A 21,326-nucleotide genomic window follows, 5' to 3' on the forward strand; every position below is an offset into this window, starting at 1 on the left:
TTGAATTCCTTCAAGAGGGAGGTTTCAAGACACTTATTCATCAATTTTTGACCACTGCTTTGACCCTTTTATGGGACTGGCATTTCAGTGGGTATATTCTTTTATTGGATTTTTGTTGCCCTTGGCCAGTGTCCTTCCTACATAAAAAAAAAGTAGTAGTTGTAGTAGTAGTAGTAGTAGTAGTAGTAGTAGTGGCAGAACTAGCGGTAATAGTAGTAGTAGTAGTAGTAGTAGTAATAGTAGTAGTAGTAGTTGTGCAGAACTAGCGGTAACAGTAGAAGTAGTAGTAGTAAAAGTAGTAATAGTAGTAACAAGTAGTAGTAATAGTAGTAGTAGTAGCAGCAGTAGTAGTAGTAGTAGTATGGTAGTAGTAGTAGTAGTAGTAGTAGTAGTAGTAGCTTCACACCTCTGGTCTTCACCACATCTGGCGGGATGGGCTCCAAGGCTCAGTGCTTCTACTCAAGACTAGCCGACCTAATGGCAGAAAAGAAGCACCAGCCAAGGAGCCATGTCGTCGCATGGATGAGGTGCCGTCTCTCATTCTCCCTCCTCAGATCTGCCCTCCTGTGTCTCAGGGGGACAAGGCATTCCACTCCCATACCTGCAGACTTAGGAGGCCTCGACTGCGAGGCTACAGTGGTGGAGAGTGGCATAAGAGTAGATAGAGTAGAGGTAGAGTGAATTTATAGTTAACAACTAATGTTTATATTATAGAGTATTAGATGTGGTTGGATGCCACAGTCATTAGCGAGAGCTGGGGCTAATGACCTCCAAGTAATGGAGTCCCTAATTGACACATCAATAAACATGGGGTGGAGGTATTATTTTAAAGTAGTAGTAGTAGTAGTAGTAGTAGTAGTAGTAGTATCAATAGTAGTAGTAGTAGTAGTATCAATAGTAGTAGTAGTAGTAGTAGTAATAGCAGTGGTGGCAGAAACACAGGTAATAGAAGTAGTAGTAGTAGTAGTAGTAGTAGTAGTAGTAGTAGTAGTAGTAGTAGTAGCAGTAGTAGTAGTAGTAGTAGTAGTAGTAGTAGTGGCAGAACTAACGGAAGTAGTAGTAGTAGTAGTAGTAGTAGTAGTGGCAGAACTAGCGGTAGTAGTAGTAGTAGTAGTAGTAGTAGTAGTAGTAGTAGCAGTAGTAGTAGTAGTAGTAGTAGTAGTAGTAGAAGAACTAGTAGTAGTAGTAGTAGTAGATTCGCCATGCGCACCATCCCAGGCATCAGCCCTCTCCTTGCACCACTGGAGGTCTCGATAAGGAACACCTTCCTCCCAGCGTTACTGAAATACCACACCATCGGAGATGGGGAAAGGGCGCTGCTCGAACTTCCACCAAGACTGGGCGGGATGGGAATCACCTCCCCTGAGAAGTTGGCGACTGTGGAGAACCTCAACTCCCTCAAGCTCACCAGGTCCCTCACAGAGAAGATCATTGCTCAGGACGCACATGGTGAAATAGCCCAAAGTGCAGTCACTGAGCAAGGACGAATTATATCTAGAGATAGGCAACACCATCAACGAAACTGTCTCGAAGACCTGATAAACATCCTGCCTGCAACCACAGTGAGAAAAATCCTCACTGCACAGGAAACGGGAGCCTCCAACTGGCTAACGTCACTGCCCATCAGAGCGAAGGGCTTCAGCCTCAACAAACAAGAATTTGTCGACGCCATTGCTCTGAGGTACGGCTGGCCGATGGAAGGACTCCCCAGTACTTGTGTGTGTGGCTCCCCCACTGACGTCAACCACACCATGACGTGCAAAAAGGGGGATTCGTATGTATCAGGCACGATGAGGTGAGAGATCTGACTGCCAGCATGCTCAGGGAGGTGTGCCATGATGTCTCCACTGAACCGACCCTCCTGCCGCTAGACGGCGAGCACATGCGCTACAGAACAGCCAACACCACCAACGAGGCTCGAGTCGACGTCAGTGCACGAGGGTTCTGGACAAGGGGACAGAAAGCATTCATGGACATACGGATCTTTGACCCGATGGCCGCCTGTCACCACGAACTCTCCCTGGAGGCCGCCCACCGCAAGAATGAGCAGGAGAAGATCCGAGCGTATGGGGAGAGAATCCAACACGTTGACCAGGGCATCTTCACACCTCTGGTCTTCACCACATCTGGCGGGATGGGCTCCAAGGCTCAGTGCTTCTACTCAAGACTAGCCGACCTAATGGCAGAAAAGAAGCACCAGCCAAGGAGCCATGTCGTCGCATGGATGAGGTGCCGTCTCTCATTCTCCCTCCTCAGATCTGCCCTCCTGTGTCTCAGGGGGACAAGGCATTCCACTCCCATACCTGTAGACTTAGGAGGCCTCGACTGCGAGGCTACAGTGGTGGAGAGTGGCATAAGAGTAGATAGAGTAGAGGTAGAGTGAATTTATAGTTAACAACTAATGTTTATATTATAGAGTATTAGATATGGTTGGATGCCACAGTCATTAGCGAGAGCTGGGGCTAATGACCTCCAAGTAATGGAGCCCCTAATTGACACATCAATAAACATGGGGTGGAGGTATTATTAAGTAGTAGTGCTAATACAGTTTGGTGACTAGTAGTAGTAGTAGTAGTAGTAGTAGTAGAAGTACTAATACAGTTTGGTGACTGGCCTGAGATCTGTTCCTGTCCATGCCTCACACCCGTAGAGTAATGAGCTGAGGACAGTGCCTCATTCAACACTATGTCTCTTTATAATTAAAAGTAGTAGTAGTAGTAGAGGTAGTAGTGGCAGAACTAACAGTAGTAGTAGTAGTAGCAGTAGCAATAGTAGTAGCAGTAGCAATAGCAATAGTAGTAGTAGTAGTAGTAGTAGTAGTAGTAGTAGTAGTAGTAGTAGTGTCAGAACGCAGTAGTATGACCTCAATAATAATAATTGTTACGTTCCAACGAGTGGTAACGGGAACCGGCAACTCCTTAAGCGTTGCCGTTCCCCACCGCTAACCTACATTCTATCTGATCGGCCAATGGTATAGCATGTCTTTACTCCCGACACCTCAACCTCCAGTATTGTATGTGGGTGCGTGTGTGTGAGTGTTTGGGGCGTAACAATAATAATAATAGCAACAACAACGACAACAACAACAACAACAACAACAACAACAACAACAACAATACTACTACTACTACTACTAATAGTAATAATAATAATAATAATAATAATAATAATAATAATAATAATAATAATAATAATAATATAATAATAATAATAATAATAATAATAATAATAATAACAATAATAATAATAATAATAAATATAACGACAACAACAACAACAACAACAACAACAACAACAACAACAACAACAACAACAACAACAATAAAAACAATAATAACAATTGTAATGATAAAAATAACAATAAATCGTAAATAAATAAATAAATCGTAAATAAATCGTAAATATTGTCACAAGCATGCTAAATGATGCGCAACATACGCAACACTGAATTATCATAAATATAAGGTATATGCATTTAGAGAAGGTGATAAGCTAAATAAATTCATATAACAGTAGTATTAGTTAGTAACTTTAAAACAAAGCCCTTATAACACTGGCAGAAATACTGGCAATAGTAGTAGTATGGTGTTAGTACTGCTAATAATTCTGGTAATGAAAAATAGTTTCGGAAGAGTAGTAATAATAATAAGAATTATTATTATTATTATTATTATTATTATTATTATTATTATTAGTATTATTATTATTATTATCATTATTATTATTATTATTATTATTATTATTATTATTATTATTATTATTATTATCATTATTATTATTATTATTATTTTTTTTATTATTATTATTGCTATTAGTATTATTATCATTATTATCATTATAATAATAAATATAATAATGATATTATTATTATTACTATTATTGTTGTTATTATTATTATTATTATTATTATTACTGTTATTATTATTATTATTATTGTTATTATTATTATTATTATTATTATTATTATTATTATTATTATTATCATTATTATTATTATTATTATTATTATTATTATTATTATTATTATTATTATTATTATTAAAGGTAAAATACTGGAATAATAGATATAAACAACAAGTTAAACAATAAGATAAGTAAGTAAACACAGATAGCACTGGAACGTGATAAGTATGATAGATAATGGGTAACATGTTCATTTATTTAAAAAATAAATAAATAAAAATAATAATAATAATAATAATAATAATAATAATAATAATAATAATAGTAATAATAATAATAATAATAATAATAATAATAATAATAATAATAATAATAATAATAATAATAATTTTACTTTTATTTCCATTTAAACAAAATAGATAAAAAAAAAAGTTGTGATTCTAAAACTTTGATCTTGTGGTTAGAATAATGAATTTACATTTTTGCCTTATTTCATTATAGTATGGGTTACTACTGGTTTTCATGTCAGGTAAAGACTTGCAAAATCCCAATTCCTTTTCTAATTGCTTTTGAAATGTTGCAAATAAGTTAAAACAATGAAAGGAAGGATATGAAGTGTTCCAAAGATTTTTTTTATTTTATTAAGATCATTCTTGAACTGACCAGATCTAGCAAGAAATCTCTCATATTTAGAAAAATTTGCGGGAGTAGGGACCGGGGAGATTACTTCTGTTATAAAAAGGTTAAATGAACTTATATTAAGATATTTAAAATATAAAAACAGCTTAAATGTACTATAATCTAGAACCAGGTTTAAATAAATTAAATGACTAAGGTACTCGTATATATAACATTAAAATGTATTTATATTTCAATTAAATAATATACATTTAAATACATGTATATATATATATATATATATATATATATATATATATATATATATATATATATATATATATATATATATATATATATATATATATATATATATATATAATTAAATCATATTAATTTATTTTTTAATTACATCTTAATCTTTATAACTATTTATTCTTTCTTTATTTTATTTTTCCTGATTTGTTTTAATTTCTCTTTTTGACTTAAATTTATTTTTATATTAATATAGTGCCTGATTTAAAAGGATAGCTTTGATAGAGCTAATAATGTATTTTTTATACCTATATTATTTATAGTGGATTCACACCACTTTTTTAAAGATCAAAACTTTATGTGCCCTATACACCAACAAATAATATTTTAAAGATAAGCTAATCAAGCTAATGGGCTCATACCCCGTAAATGAAAGTTCAACCTTTCTCTTTTTAATGACCTTTCCGATTTCTTATTTTTTTATTTTTTTGTACCTTATTAACCGGTACCTTTTTATCTATCTGCTCCTCCTCCTCCTGATTTGGAGCTTGAATTGGGCTTGAACTAAATTTACTTTCATTTATTCCTCTAATTGCAATTAAATTATGTCCTTATTCAACAGAAGCTGCAATTAAATATTTCTTAATTCAAGCTTTAGCATCAACAATCTTAATTATATCTAGATCTATATATATATACTCAACTAATTTTTCCTATACTTTAATCACTTTATCTCTACTTTTAAAATTAGGAGCAGCTCCTTTACATTTTTGATTCCCTCAAGTTATTGAAGGTCTAACTTGACCTCAAGCTTTTATTCATTTAACAATTCAAAAATTAACTCCAATATTTTTAATTTCTTATTTAACATACTCTCCTAACCTTATTTTTTTAATTACTCTTGCAGCTATTCTTTCTTCCCTTATTGGTGCTTTAGGAGGTTTAAATGTTACAAAACTACGTAAACTTATAGCTTTTTCTTCTATCAATCACATGTCTTGAATACTTATTGCTATGACTATTAATGACATAATATGGTTAACATACTTTTTATTTTATTCCTTTATCTCAAGGTCTGTTATTATTCTTCTTTATATAACCCAGTCCTCTTCAATCTCTGATTTAATAAGTCAAAATAAAAATAAAGCTATTCTTAATCTTCCTTTAAACCTTCTATCTCTAGGGGGTTTACCTCCTTTTATAGGATTTTCACCCAAATGAGTTATAATTCAACTTCTTTCTTCTAAAATAATTTTTTTTCTCTCTTAATCCTTCTATTTTCAAGTTTAATTACTCTCTATTTTTACCTACGCCTTTTTATTCCTATAATTTTATTATCTTTCCCTTCCTTCTCCTCCTTTCTAAAGATTAAGTCTTTATCAACTTCTCCATTTCTAGCTATTTTTACATTTATTAATATATTTGGTTTATGCTTACCAATCCCATTCTCGATCTAGGATTTTAAGTTATACAAATTAAAGGCCTTCAAAGCCTAAAAAAAAAAAAAATCTCCTTTTAAATCCTAAGTTCCAGTGTCTAACCACATCTTTAGATTTGCAATCTAATATTATTTTTCATTTTACTATAGAACCTAATAAGAAAGTTAACTTGTTTTTAGATTTACAATCTAACGCTTACATTACTCAGCCACCTTATTATGCAACGATGATTCTTTTCTACAAATCATAAAGACATTGGTACCCTATATTTTATCTTCGGAGCATGATCTGGTATAGTAGGAACCTCGTTAAGTTTAATTATTCGTGCTGAATTAGATCAACCAGGAACACTTATTGGTAACGACCAAATTTATAATGTTGTTGTCACCGCACATGGTTTTGTTATAATTTTCTTTATAGTTATACCAATTATAATTGGAGATTTTGGTAATTGATTAGTTCCTCTTATATTAGGAGCCCCTGATATAGCTTTTCCTAGAATAAATAATATAAGATTCTGACTTTTACCACCATCTCTAACTCTACTATTAATAAGAGGTATAGTAGAAAGAGGTGTTGGTACAGGTTGAACTGTTTACCCTCCTTTAGCAGCAGCTATTGCTCATGCAGGAGCCTCAGTCGATCTTGGAATTTTTTCCCTCCATCTTGCAGACGTCTCTTCTATTCTCGGTGCAGTTAATTTCATAACAACCGTTATTAATATACGATCTTTTGGTATAAGAATAGACCAAATACCTTTATTTGTTTGATCTGTTTTTATTACTGCAATTCTTCTACTTTTATCTTTACCAGTTTTAGCAGGAGCAATTACCATACTTTTAGCTGACCGAAATCTTAATACGTCATTCTTTGATCCTGCTGGAGGTGGAGATCCTGTTTTATATCAACATTTATTTTGATTCTTTGGTCACCCAGAGGTTTACATTCTTATTTTACCAGCATTTGGTATAATCTCCTATATTGTAAGTCAAGAATCAGGAAAAAAAGAATCATTTGGGACATTAAGTATAATATACGCTATAATGGCTATTGGTATTTTAGGATTTATTGTATGAGCCCATCACATGTTCACAGTAGGTATAGACGTTGATACACGAGCTTACTTTACATCGGCAACAATAATTATTGCAGTTCCAACAGGAATTAAAATTTTTAGATGACTGAGAACTCTTCATGGAACACAAATTAATTATAGTCCTTCAATATTGTGAGCTTTAGGTTTTATTTTCTTATTTACTGTTGGAGGTCTCACTGGAGTTGTTTTAGCTAATTCACCAATTGATATTATTCTCCACGATACGTATTATGTTGTAGCTCATTTTCATTATGTCCTCTCTATAGGAGCTGTATTTGGTATTTTTGCCGGTATCGCTCACTGATTTCCGCTTTTTACAGGTCTATCTCTAAATCCTAAATGGATAAAAATTCATTTTTCTATTATGTTCGCTGGTGTAAATATCACCTTCTTCCCCCAACATTTTCTAGGACTTAATGGTATACCTCGGCGTTACTCTGACTATCCAGATGCCTATACAACATGAAATATTGTTTCCTCTATAGGTTCTATAGTCTCTCTTGTTGCTATATTAATCTTTATAATTACCATTTGAGAAGCTCTGGTTTCTAACCGGCCTGTTCTATTTACCCCCTTCTTACCCTCCTCAATTGAATGAAATCACTCTTACCCACCCACTGACCATTCTTATTATAGAAATTCCACTAATCTCTAACTTCTAAAATGACAGACAGATGTATAGGATTTAAGCTCCTACTAGGAAGAAATTTACTCTTCTTTTAGAATTCTTTACTATTTCCTCTTACTTAATGGCAACATGAACTTTTTTAGGTTTTCAAGATGGAGTTTCTCCCTTAATAGAACAACTAATTTTCTTTCATGATCATATTATAGTTGTCCTTATTACAATTATTACCTTTGTTGGATATATACTTGCATCGGTTCTCAAAAATTCACTTATTAATCGATTTATACTTGAACATCAAACTATTGAATTAATTTGAACCGCAGTTCCTGCAATCATTTTAATTTTTATTGCCCTTCCTTCCCTTCCGACTATTGTACTTACTAGATGAAGTTAATAACCCATCTATTACCTTAAAAACTGTAGGTCATCAATGATATTGAAGTTATGATGTTGATATCATCAATGATATTGAAGTTATGAATATTCCGATTTTCTTAATGTTGAATTTGATTCTTATATAACTCCTACTAATGAACTGGATTTATCAGGCTTTCGTCTATTAGATGTAGACAATCGAACTGTTCTCCCAATAAATACACAAATTCGTATTGTAATTACAGCAGCAGATGTAATTCACTCTTGAACAGTTCCAGCTTTAGGAGTTAAAGCAGACGCTATTCCAGGTCGACTTAAACAAACCAGGTTCCTAATATCTCGTCCAGGATTGTTTTACGCCCAATGTTCAGAAATCTGTGGAGCTAACCATAGATTTATACCTATTGTAATTGAAAGTGTTAATACAAACTCCTTCTTAAATTGAATTTTTTCATACTCAGATTCACCCGATGACTGAAAGTAAGTGTAGGTCTTTTAAACCTATTATAGTATAACGCCTACTTCTGGTGACAAGAAATTAGTTAAATTTATAATATTAATTTGTCATATCTTTCTTAAGATATTTCTTAATGCCTCAGAGAGCCCCTCTACTTTGACTTTATCTCTACTTTTTCTTTTTGTTAACATTGATCATTTTTATTTCTTTAAATTATTTTTTTTTAAACCCTTTGAAAAAATCAATTTTAAAATCTCTTGCCCCCATACTATCCCACAATCTATTTGAAAATTATAGCTAATTTATTCTCAGTTTTTTAACCATCTTCAAGAATTTTTAATTTTTCATTAAATTGAGTTTCAACTCTTTTAGGCCTTATGTTTATTCCTTATTTATATTGAGCTTCCCCATCACGATGATCTTTATGCTGAAGAGAAATTATTTTTACTTTACATAAAGAATTTAAAGCTCTTTTAACTCCTTACTCCCTAGGTTCAACTATATTTTTTTTTGTTGGTTTATTTTCTATAATTCTTTATAATAATTTTTTAGGGTTACTACCTTATGTTTTTATTAGATCAAGGCATATAGCAATAACTTTAGCTCTTTCATTACCTCTCTGGATGACTTTAATATTTAGAGGTTGAATTAATCATACTCAACATATATTTGCCCATTTAGTTCCTCAAGGTACGCCCTCTATCCTTATACCATTTATAGTTTTAATTGAAACTATTAGAAACATTATTCGACCTGGTACTTTAGCTGTCCGATTAGCAGCTAATATAATTGCAGGTCATCTTCTTCTTACTTTATTAGGAAATACTGGTCCTTATATAAGATCCTCAATTATTCTTTCAATATTAATTTTTTTCTCAAATTTTATTACTAACTCTAGAATCTGCCATTGCAATTATTCAATCTTATGTCTTTGCTGTTTTAAGGACTCTTTATACTGGAGAAATTAACTAATGACATCATCTCATGGTTTTCACCCCTATCACTTAGTAGATATAAGGCCTTGACCTTTAACAGGCTCAATTAGAGCTATAATATTAACTACAGGTTTAATTAAATGATTTCACCAATACAATATGAATCTTCTATTATTAAGATTCATTACTATTCTTCTAACGATATATCAATGATGACGAGATGTAACTCGAGAAGGAACCTTCCAAGGCCTTCATACTTCCGTAGTAGTTAAAGGTTTACGATGAGGTATAATTCTTTTTATTGCCTCTGAAGTCCTTTTTTTCTTTTCATTTTTTTTTTTAGCTTTCTTTCATAGAAGCCTAGCACCTACTGTTGAAATTGGAATAAATTGACCTCCTTTTGGTATTCAACCATTTAATCCATTCCAGATTCCCCTCCTTAATACAACTATTCTCTTATCTTACGGAGCAACTGTAACCTGAGCTCACCATGCTATTATAGAGTCTAATCATAGTCAAGCTATTCAAAGTTTAGGTTTAACGATTATCTTAGGGATTTATTTTTCACTTCTTCAAGCCTTTGAATATTTTGAAGCTCCCTTTACTATTGCCGACTCGGTATTTGGTTCTACTTTTTTTGTAGCTACAGGTTTTCATGGACTTCATGTTATTATTGGTACATCATTTTTACTTATCTGCTTTTTTCGTCTTTATTTTTGCCACTTTTCATCTAATCACCATGTTGGATTTGAAGCAGCTGCATGATATTGACATTTCGTAGATGTAGTTTGGTTATTCCTTTATGTCTTTATCTACTGATGAGGAGGATATTTTTTTTAATATACAAAGCATATCTGACTTCCAATCAGAAAGTCTCGAATATCTAGAAAAAATGATTCTTACAATACTTTTTATTTCTCTCCTAACCTTATTAATTTGTTATATTATTATAACCTTAGCATCATTAATTTCGAAAAAAAACGATTTTTGATCGAGAAAAAATTCTCCTTATGAATGTGGATTTGATCCTAAAGGTTCAGCTCGATTTCCTTTTTCTCTTCGATTTTTTTCTTATTGCTGTTATCTTTCTTATCTTTGATGTAGAAATCACACTTCTTCTTCCCTTAGCTTCAATTTTTAATATTACTAAAGTCTTCTCTTGATTATTCACTAGAACCTTCTTCTTAATTATTTTTCTCCTAGGTCTATATTATGAATGATTTCAAGGAGCTTTAGAATGATCTGAATAATACATTTAAGACCATGGTCTAATCATATGACATATGAGTTGCATTCATAAAATGTTTTAAATAAACTGGTTTTATTAAATCCTTATTAGAAAGCGAAATTATCGCATTTAGTTTCGACCTAAACTTTGGCCTTTAAGCCTCTAATAATTTGATTGAAACCAAAATTGAGGTATTTCACTGTTAATGATAAAATTGAAGTTTAACTCTTCCAATCAAGAGGGAACATTATGACAAAAAAAAAGAAGCTTCTAACTTTTTTTTAAGCGGTTAAATTCCGTTTATGTTCTTATTTTTATAGTGTAATTAACACGTTACATTTTCATTGTAAAACTGAACATTTTTTTTTTCTAAAAATACCATTATTCTCTTTTTTATATCTTGAATTCAAAGTAAATATAACATCTTAAGCGCCACAAGCTAACATTTTTTTTTAACTATTTGAATTATTTACAAGATTTTCATCTACTTTTGCAGCTTCAATGCAATATTCTTTCTGAATTATATAAATTTAAATAATTAAAACCATAAAGATAATAATTACAACTACAGATATTTTTATAAAAACTTTAATTCTATTTAATTGTAAAGAATTTAAAATAAAAAATATCTGAGAAAATATATAATATAAACTCTGGCCCCCGTAAAATTCAAATCAACCTTTATCTGCTACTCTTTCCATCCGAGACCCTATTCTTAAGCTTTTTTCACTCAGTTTTAAAGTTCTTAATAAAGGTATAAATCATATTGAACCCATTATTACAACTAATCTATAATTATTTATTCTTTTAACGAATAATTTACTCTTATTAAATTTAAAATATAACTCTTACTACTAATACTACCATCTTCATTACTCTCCTTAAGCAAATTATATAACATTCTGGAAATAATCTCCATCTCAGTATTGAACCACCTAAAATAGCCCCCAAACCTAAAATTCTTATTGAATTATTTATTAAAAAATCTTCATCTGAGAGATTCCTTATACTTCTTAAATTATATTCTCCTGAAAGAGAAAAAAAAATAAAAATAAGCGAAGAGTATATATTACTGTTAATCCTGTTGCTATTACATAAAGTAATAACGCAATAAAATCAATTCACCTTATAAAAGCAATTTCTAAGATTATATCCTTTGAATAAAATCCTGCTATAAAAGGAAATCCACATAGAGCTAAATTAGCAATAGTTATATATGATACCGTTAATGGTATAAATTTTACTAAATTTCCTATAAATCGAATATCTTGGTAACCCCCAACTCTATGAATAATAACACCAGCACACATAAAAAGTAAAGCTTTAAATAATGCATGACTTAATAAATGAAAAAAAGCTAAATCACTAAAACCTAAAGATAAGATTTTTAATAATACTCGTACACCTAATTGACTTAAAGTTGATAAGGCAATAATTTTTTTTAGATCATACTCAAAATTTGCCCCTAGTCCTGCTATAAATATTGTTAAGCATGAAATAATTAATAAAATTCTTTGAATTATTGATCCCTCTAAAGCTGCTCTAAATCGAATTATTAAATAAACCCCCGCAGTAACTAAAGTCGAAGAATGGACCAAAGCTGACACTGGAGTTGGTGCTGCTATAGCAGCCGGTAATCATGCAGAAAAAGGAATTTGAGCCCTTTTAGTTATAGCTGAAATTATTAAAAAAAAAATTCAATAATATTCAACTTTCATCTATATAATATCTATAAAATAAAAAATTTCATCCTCCTAATCTTCTTATTAGCCCAATTCTTAATAAAATTGCTACATCCCCTACTCGATTTGAGAGAATAGTTAATATCCCTGCATTTGCAGATTTTTCATTTTGATAATAAATAACTAGAGCATATGATACCAATCCTAATCCATCTCAACCCAAAAGAATTCTAATTAAATTAGGCCTTAAAACTATAAATCTTATAGATAAAACAAAAGCTAAAACAAGACATATAAATCAATTAAAAGTTTTATCTCCAGCTATATATCTTCCCCTATAATTAAGGACTCTCCCAGAAATAACAAAAACAAATCTTATAAATAATAAAGAAATTCAATCTAATACTAAAGTAAATACAATTCTTCTTATTATTAATCTAAAAAGTTTTCATTCAATTACATCCATTACCCCTCTTTTAATTTTTATTAAAGCTAAAATTCCAGTAACTGCTGAACCTGAAAACAAACTCAATATTCTAATTTCATGTATAGAAATTTTCCAAATCATTCTTTTATAAACTTAAAAGATTATTAAATCATTAATAAAGTTCTATTAATAATTATTGCATTTAAAGGAAATCAATGTAAAAATAACCTTAAATATTGACTAACTTTTCCTGAACAACATGAATATAAAGAGTTATAAAAACCCCATGTTGTCTTAATATATATATATATATATATATATATATATATATATATATATATATATATATATATATATATATATATATATATATATATATATATATATATATATATATATATATATATATATATATATATATATATATATATAAAGTATAACTTACTCTTAATAAAAACCATCATAAACCCATTCTCGGCATAAATGCTAATAATCCTTTATTTACTATTAATCTTCGTCTTCCTGTTCGCTCATAGACCATATTAGCTAAACAAAATAAACCGGAAGAACACAAACCATGACCAACTATTAGAATTACACCTCCTGCTAACCCTCATCAACTAAAAATTATAATACCACATAAAGCTAATCTTATATGAACGACAGAAGAATAAGCAATTAAAAATTTTATATCAACCTGACGTATACATATTAAGCTAATATAAACTCCACCTACGATACCTAGACTTACCCAAAGTCAACAAAATCTTTTATTTACTTCTTGAAATATAATAAGCACTCGAATTAAACCATATCCTCCTAATTTTAATAAAACCCCAGCTGAAATTATTGAACCAGCAATAGGTGCTTCTACATAAGCTTTTGGTAGTCATAAATGAAATATAAATATAGGTAATTTAACTAAAAACGCCAATACAGTTCTTATATACCAAAATTTATATAAATAAGTATCTCCCTCTACAGAAGCTCTTAAACTAATTGCCAAACTCCCAGTTAAAAAGTAATAAATAAATAAAGAAACTAATAATGGTAAAGAAAAAGCTAAAGTATAAAAAAGTATATAGATCCCTGCTTGAACACGTTCAGGTTGATACCCTCATCCTAAAATTAAAATTAAAGTAGGAATTAAGGAAGCCTCGAACCTAATATAAAATATCAAATAATCTATAGAAGAAAAAGTTAATATTAAAAATAATAATAATAATAAAATATTTGTAGTAATAAAGCTTCTTCTATTTTTTTTTTTTTTCTGTCTAGAAATTAAAATTAGTGAAACAATTCAAGTCCTTAGTAAAATCATAATATATCTGATATAGTCCATTCCTAATCTAAATCCATTATTAAACAAAAAAAATTATGATAACAATTTACTATAATTAAAAATCTTAAAAAAAAAATAAACCCACTTGAATTATTTTTCATTCTTTATTAAATTTTATCAGCAAAATTAAAGGCAACATAAACTTTAACATTCTAATAAATTAAACCTATTAAATACGTCATTTCCATGTCTCCGTACTACTAAAATCAATATAGTTAACCCTAAAGAACCTTCACATGCAGCTAGTGTTAAAAAAAAAAAAAAATAAAGAAAAATAAATTTCTCTACCTACTAAAGTTAATTGGCTTCTCATTAATCAAAATACCCCGAGCATTATAAATTCTAATCTCAATAAAGAATTTAATATGTGTTTATTATATGTATATCATATAATATCCTCACATCCCTCATATCCCACAAAAAATTTGTTACTATAGGAATAAAAATTATTATACTTCTAAAACTTACCATTAGTTTTAATAGTTTAACTTAAAACTTTGGTCTTGTAAACCAATAATGAAGCTAGCTTTCTTAAAACTTCAGAGAAAAAGAAAATACCTCTTTATCTTTAATTCCCAAAATTAATATTTTATTTAAACTATTCTCTGATATGAACCTACTTTTTATTCCATTAATTTTAATTTTGTCATTACTATTCACACGGTTAATTCATCCTCTTTCAATAGGACTGACTCTATTAATTCAAACTATTCTTATTTCTCTTTCAGCCGGATGAATAACATACACCTATTGATTTTCCTATATCCTATTCATATTTTTTTTTAGGAGGTATATTGGTTCTATTTATTTATGTAACCTCTTTAGCTTCAAACGAATCTTTTTCATTCTCTTACTCTTCTCTTTTTTTTCCGATTTTTTTAATTTTAATTTTTATCCCCCTCTCTATTCTCTGAGACCCTATACTAAATAAGACCTTAACTAATTTACCCCTTTCATCATTAACATTCAATTCATCAAATGTTTTTATTATTAGATGAATTTATAGAACTAACTTAATAAATTTTACTTTATTTATTATTCTTTATTTACTCTTAACTTTAATTGTTGTAGTAAAAATCTCTAATTCATTTAAAGGCCCTTTACGTTTATCCCCTTAATGACAATACCCCTTCGAAAACTTCATCCTTTATTTAAAATCGTTAATAATTCCTTAATTGATATACCTCTTCCTTCAAATATTTCCACTTTCTGAAATTTGGATCTTTATTAGGTTTATGTTTAGTTATCCAAATTGCTACTGGCTTATTCTTAGCAATACATTACACCGCCCATATTGATTTGGCATTCTCTAGAGTTGCCCATATTTGCCGAGATGTAAACTATGGATGGCTCCTTCGAACTATATGTGCCAATGGGGCATCCTTTTTCTTTATCTGTCTTTATATTCATATTGGACGAGGTATTTATTATGGGTCTTATATAACTTTTCATGCTTGAATAGTAGGGGTAGTAATCCTATTTATAGTTATAGCAACAGCTTTTTTAGGTTACGTTCTTCCATGAGGACAAATATCATTTTGAGGAGCTACCGTTATTACTAATCTCTTTTCAGCCATTCCTTATATCGGAACAGACCTTGTCCAGTGAATTTGAGGGGGTTTTTCAGTTGATAATGCTACACTAACTCGATTTTTTACTTTTCATTTCGTTCTTCCTTTTATTATTGCAGCAATAACTATTATTCATATTTTTTTCTTACATCAATCAGGTGCTAATAATCCCTTAGGTGTCTCAAGACAATTGGATAAGGTTCCTTTCCATCCTTACTTTACATTTAAAGACATTGTAGGATTTATTGTTATGTTTACACTTTTATTAATTTTATCTCTTCTTAACCCATATTTATTAGGTGATCCTGATAATTTTATTAGAGCTAATCCATTAGTTACCCCTGCCCATATTCAGCCAGAATGGTATTTTTTGTTTGCTTACGCTATTCTTCGATCAATTCCAAATAAACTTGGAGGGGTAATTGCTTTAGTTGCTTCAGTAGCAATTATTATAATCTTACCTTTTACTCACGCTTCAAATTTCCGAAGTCTAACATTTTATCCTCTTAACCAAATTATATTTTGAGTTTTAGTTTCAGTTTTAATTCTTCTTACTTGAATTGGAGCCCGACCTGTCGAAGAACCTTATGTTATTACAGGTCAAATTTTAACTGTTACTTATTTCTCTCTTTTTATTATTAATCCCTTATTACTTATAAGATGAGATAAAATACTAAAATGATCATTTAGTTTATAAAAAAAAGATATTTTGAAAATATCAGAAAAGAGATTTCACTTAATGATTGTCCAATATATAATTTTAATTATGTTTATAAATTAATAACGAAACATAAAGATTTTACCCCAATAAAAAAAAAAATAGATAATTAATAGAAACTGGTAAAGATCTTTTTCAAGCTAAATACATTAATTTATCATACCGTAACCGAGGTAATGTTCCTCGAACCCATACAAAAATAAATGCCAAAAATATTGACTTCAAATAAAATATCAATCTACAAGGACTTCTTCCTAAAAATACAACAACAAAAAGAACTCTTATAAAAAGAATTCTAGAATACTCTGCCATAAAAATTAAGGCAAACCCACCCCTCTTATATTCCATATTAAATCCCGAAACTAACTCGGATTCACCTTCCAAAAAATCAAAAGGTATATATATATATATATATATATATATATATATATATATATATATATATATATATATATATATATATATATATATATATATATATATATATATATATATATATATATATATATATATATATATATATATATATATATATATATATATTTATATATGATTTAGTTTCCGCTAAACAAGAAGCAAATCAAATTAATCTTAAAGGTAAAGATAAGAATATAAATCAAATATAGCTTTGATATTTACTAAATAACTCTAAACTAAACCCTCCTAGTAATACAATAAATGATAGTAAGATTAAAGCCAATCTGACTTCATAAGAAATAGTTTGAGCTACTCTTCGTAATCTACCTAATAAAGAATATTTACAATTTGACGCCCAGCCTGCTACTATAACTCTATCAACTCCCATCCCTAAACAACAAAAAAATAAATAAAATTCTTATATTAAATCTTACTAATCCTACATCATAAGGTATAACTCTCCAAACTAATAACGACAAAAATAACCTAAAAACGGGACATAAATAATAAATAATAAAATTTGATATAATTGGCATAGTTTGCTCTTTACTAAAAAGTTTTACAGCATCAGAAAATGGTTGAAGTAACCCTATATAACCTACTTTATTTGGACCTTTACGAATTTGAATGTATCCTAAAATTTTTCGTTCCAATAAAGTTACAAAAGCTACTCCAACTAAAACACAAATAATTAAAACTAAATAATTTACAATTTCCACTAATAACACAAAACAATTAGACTCAATTACTTTACTATTTATAGAACTTATTCTATTTAATTAGATCCTAAATCTAACACATATTATCTGACAAAATAGTATTTCAACTATTTAAAAAAAATTAATTACTTAATCCTTTCGTACTAAAGTAATCTATTTTTCTCTAGAAGATAGAAACCAACCTGGCTTACGCCGGTCTGAACTCAAATCATGTAAAAAATTAAAGGTCGAACAGACCTTCTTCTATAGCTTCTGCACTATAAAGACATTTTAATTCAACATCGAGGTCGCAAATTTCTTCTTTGATAAGGACTCTCAGAAGAAATTACGCTGTTATCCCTAAAGTAACTTGATCTTTTAATCCATATTAAGGATCAATTATAATTCTAACCAGATATAACTGTTTAACTCTAATAGCAGTTATTTAATATTATACTTTTGTCGCCCCAACTAAATAAGCCCTTTAAGTTTACTTTTATCCTAAAAAATTCAATTAACTTATTCAACTTATAAAGTTTTATAGGGTCTTATCGTCCCTCTAGAAAATCTAAGCCTTTTCACTTAGAAGTTAATTTCAATCCTAATAAAAGAGACAGCTTTTTCTTTGTCCAACCATTCATACAAGTTTTCAATTAAAAAACTAATGATTATGCTACCTTTGCACGGTCAAAATATCGCGGTGTGGGGGTGTGTGGCAACACTCAACTTCCGGTGTATCACAGCGCGTGGGGGCTAGTGTTTACTCAGCCGGGACGGAGATGGGTTGTCCCGTACCCTCTCTGTACATGGATACTTGCCTTCAATAATCCTCGCCACGCTTCTCCTGCCTTTCCCTACTCCAGCCCCGACATGGCGCAGTTTCTTCAGGGGTTAATGGAGGAAGGCATGGGTGGCGTACAGACGCCCACGGGAACTGTTAGCCCAGCAGACGCAGCCATGTGGTCTTCGGCGCCGTCATACCGCGCCATACCGCGCCATGCGGCGCACACAAAGCCCTGACCCCACACCAGCCACCGGGCAGCAGCTTTGGCCAGCAAACTTGCAGCGGCGCCCACCACCTCCTCCACCCGGACCAGGGGGAGCGACCGCGGGCATGTCGCCAGCTGCGTTTGAGGCGTGGGCCACCAGCGTTGAAGACTACGGCAGCATCTGCGGCTGGGTGCCACCGATGGCAGCACCCTATGTGCGCCTCCTTTGCAACACAGAGGTGCAGCAGCGCATCGACGCGCGCCTGGGCAAGCACGAATTCAGGCAGCTCTCAACCACGGATGCAATTGACATAGTAAGAAGCGTAGTGATTGGCCCACGCTGTGTAATTGGAGCGTGGGCAGAGTTCTTCTCACTGGTACAAGCACCAAGTGACAGCGTGTGTGCGTACATCTCTCAGTGCCGCGCCAAAGCAAATGAGTGCGGCTTCCGGTGTCCCGAGTGCCAGTGTCCCTTGGATGAGTACATGCTCAGCAAGAAAATAGTGATGGGGCTACGTGACCGCAGCATGAAAGCGGAGGTGCTGCGAGGCCTCCCACGCCTCGAGTCATTCAGTGATGTGGTCCGCGCGTGTGAAGTTATTGAGGCGGCTGAAAAGGCTAGTGAGCGGCCCCCTAGTGACGTAGCCGGGGTGGCAGCTAGCAACCCGTGGCCACCGCCCTTCACGGACTCACACCCTGCCGAGGTGGCGGCAGCAGGTCCAGCGCGCTGGTCTGGGAGGCAAGGAAAAGCTCGCCAGGAGGGGGCACGGCAAGGACGCAGGCGGTGCTCAGCGTGCGGAGACTCTGAGTGCTGTGGTGGGCGGCAGTGCAAGGCGTTTGCAGCAACATGTCGTTGCTGTGGCCAGAAGGGGCACTTCTGGCGCCTGTGCCGGGCCCTCACCCCTCAGGGCAGTGCCCGCCCTGCCCAACACTCGAACCTCCCCCCAACTTCCGGAGCAGTGATTATTGGAGGAGTGGAGACTACGGCGTCGCTGTCCGTGGTAATCAGTTGCTCCCGGCCCCGCGCCACTTGTTCCTACACAGCAGTTGCAGACACCGGGGCACAAGTGTCTGTAGCGGGCCGCCTACTGTTGGGGGACCTCGGTATATCCCAACGTCAGCTCCAGGCTACACCCATGGTAGTCACCCACGTTGCCGGGGGCAGCATGCGCCTCCTGGGGACCATCACATGCCAAGTCTCCGTGGGGACTGCCTCCACCACGGAATGCATCGACATAGCGGAAGGTGTGCAGCAACTCTACTTGTCGCTCAAGGCATGTAAGGCCCTTCACCTGGTCCATCACACCTTCCCGCGCCCCCTAGCGCTCACTAGTGTGTGCGCTATCAAGGCTGCAGACACCCCACAAGTACCACTTCGCCCGGAATCGCCGCCCCACGAGCTTGTTGAGGAAAATGTTGACCGCCTAGAGAAATGGTTCCTAGAGCACTTCGGGCGCACGGTTTTTGCCATGGGACGCATGCCACTACCTGATGCCTGATTGCCTTTGGGATAGTAGAGACAGGGCAGCACATTATCAGAGAAAGCACTGGCCTCCAAAGACTAACTCTACAGTGGGAGCACACAATATCAAACATGAGCGATTGGTGAATCCTCAAAAGGTATTGTTCCCTCCACTACACATCAAACTGAGTCTCATGAAACAGTTTGTTACAGCTCTTGACAAGGAGTCTGCTGCCTTTAAATATCTTCAAGACTTCTTTCCTAAGCTTTCAGAAGCAAAGGTGAAAGCTGGTGTCTTCACTTGACCACAAGTAAGGAAAATTAAGAAGTGTTCAGAATTTCTACAAAAGCTTTTTTTTTTTTTTTTTTCTTATGTAAGAAGGACACTGGCCAAGGGCAACAAAAATCAATAAAAAAAAATGCCCACTGAAATGCCAGTCCCATAAAAGGGTCAAGGCAGTGGTCAAAAATTGGTGGATAAGTGTCTTGAAACCTCCCTCTTGAAGGAATTCAAGTCATAGGAAGGTGGAAATACAGAAGCAGGCAGGGAGTTCCAGAGTTTACCAGAGAAAGGGATGAATGATTGAGAATACTGGTTAACTCTTGCGTTAGAGAGGTGGACAGAATAGGGGTGAGAGAAAAAAGAAAGTCTTGTGCAGCGAGGCCGCGGAAGGAGGGGAGGCATGCAGTTAGCAAGATCAGAAGAGCAGTTAGCATGAAAATAGCGGTAGAAGACAGCTAGATATGCAACATTGCGGCGGTGAGAGAGAGGCTGAAGACAGTCAGTTAGAGGAGGGGAGTTGATGAGACGAAAAGCTTTTGATTCCACCCTGTCTAGAAGAGCAGTATGAGTGGAACCCCCCAGACATGTGAAGCATACCCCATACATGGACGGATAAGGCCCTTGTACAGAGTTAGCAGCTTTAGGGGGGGGGTGTGAGAAAAACTGGCGGAGACGTCTCAGAACACCTAACTTCATAGAAGCTGTTTTAGCTAGAGATGAGATGTGAAGTTTCCAGTTCAGATTATAAGTAAAGGACAGACCGAGGATGTTCAGTGTAGAAGAGGGGGACAGTTGAGTGTCAT

The 21,326-nt window shown here is 33.2% G+C and overlaps 3 pseudogenes; 2 read left to right on the forward strand and 1 right to left on the reverse strand.

Annotated features, from left to right (window-relative positions):
* Positions 1–6,433: 6,433 nt before the first annotated feature.
* On the forward strand, positions 6,434–7,135 carry LOC135115601 (cytochrome c oxidase subunit 1-like; annotated as a pseudogene).
* A 2,550-nt stretch (positions 7,136–9,685) lies between these two features.
* Positions 9,686–10,525, forward strand: LOC135115776 (cytochrome c oxidase subunit 3-like; annotated as a pseudogene).
* A 6,201-nt stretch (positions 10,526–16,726) lies between these two features.
* Positions 16,727–18,905, reverse strand: LOC135115602 (NADH-ubiquinone oxidoreductase chain 1-like; annotated as a pseudogene).
* Positions 18,906–21,326: the final 2,421 nt, after the last annotated feature.

The sequence above is a fragment of the Scylla paramamosain genome, chromosome 29 (genome assembly GCF_035594125.1).
Source record: "Scylla paramamosain isolate STU-SP2022 chromosome 29, ASM3559412v1, whole genome shotgun sequence".
Taxonomy (NCBI): domain Eukaryota; kingdom Metazoa; phylum Arthropoda; class Malacostraca; order Decapoda; family Portunidae; genus Scylla; species Scylla paramamosain.